General features: G+C 52.8%; 1 pseudogene; it reads right to left on the bottom strand.

Annotated features, from left to right (window-relative positions):
- Positions 1 to 805: 805 nt before the first annotated feature.
- Positions 806 to 1435, bottom strand: part of LOC113409228 — a 959-nt pseudogene continuing 329 nt past the window's right edge.

The raw sequence follows: 1435 nt of genomic DNA, 5'->3' as shown, positions 1-1435 counted from the left end.
GATTGCTTAATTATTTGCTCCATTATCTTTCCGGGTACAGAAGTTAAGCTGACTGGTTTGTAATTCCCCAGGTTGTCCTTATTTCCCTTTTTATAGATGGCCACTATATTTGCCCTTTTCCAGTCTTCTGGAATATCTCCCATCTTCCATGACTTTTCAAAGATAATCGCTAATGGCTCAGATATCTCCTCAGTCAGCTCCTTGAGTATTCTAGGATGCATTTGCAGATTGTGGTGCTCGGACTCCTGAGTTCTGTCCCTGGCTGTGGAAGGGGAGTGTGATCTGTAACATACAAATATAATATCACCATGATTTTGGTCCCAGCTGCACAGGTGTCAATCTCTTGACATCACTGGGGTTGCTCCTGATTGCCAGCAGAGAAAAGGAGAGCAGAACTTTGCTCTCTGGATCTAAGTGTGATACCACATTTATGCAGGTAACAATCTTGAAATACAGCTACACAAAAAGGGCAGAGATGCAAGCCAGCCTCCCTGAACACACAATCGGTTTGCTCTCCTGTCCTTTGCATACACACACATTGAGCAGGGCTCATTTCCTCCAGCCAGGACACACACACACACACACACACACACACACACACCTCCCCCAGCTCCTGTTTGTGTTCTGATTGTATCATCAAACAGGTATTTTTATACTACGAGTGACTCCTAGAGGTCATGCAAAATGCTGCCTGTGTTCCCCCTGCAGGATTGGAGTCAGCAACCCCAGAGGAGAAAGGCTCCATACCCCTCTGCCTACTCCCGTGACCGGCCAGTCCCTGCAGACTGGGCCAGAGCAGAACCCCCTACCGCTCCCTCAGCAGTGTCCTCCTCAGAGCCTCCTTCATCTCCTTGTTTTTCAGGCTGTAGATCAGTGGATTGAGCAGCGGGGTCCCCACCGCATAGAAGAGCGTCACTACCTTCCCGCTGTCCCCTGAGGCTGCCGGGTTGACGTAGGTGACCATGACGGAGCCGTAAAACAGGCCCACGACAGCCAGGTGTGAGGTGCAGGTGGAGAAGGCTTTGTGTCGCTTGGCCCCTAAGGGCAGCCTCAGCACTGCCCTGACGACTAGCCCATAGGAGGCCAGGATGAAGAGGACGGTGGTGAAGATGATGAGGGAGCTCAGGGCATAGCAGGCCTGTTCAGTCCGGGGAGCTGGGGTGCAGGAGGCAGCCAGTAATGGGGCCGGGTCACACACAAAATGATCCAGGGTGTTGGAGCCACAGAAGGAGAGCTGGGAGATGAGGGCAACAGGCACTATGAACCACAGGAAGCCAGAGAGCCAGCAGGAGGCCACCAGGGCCCAGCAAAGTTTGGGGCACATGAGGACGGGGTAGTGCAGGGGGTGGCAGATGGCCAGGTACCTATCCAAGGCCATGGCCACGAGGAAGAAGCATTCGGTGGCTCCCATGGAGAAGGTGAAGTAAAACTGCAC

This window comes from Terrapene carolina, unplaced genomic scaffold (assembly GCF_002925995.2).
Source record: "Terrapene carolina triunguis isolate 2854851 unplaced genomic scaffold, T_m_triunguis-2.0 Scaffold31328, whole genome shotgun sequence".
Lineage (NCBI taxonomy): Eukaryota > Metazoa > Chordata > Testudines > Emydidae > Terrapene > Terrapene triunguis.
Note: the sequence above shows the minus strand (reverse complement) of the source record. Positions and strands in the feature narration are given on the sequence as shown.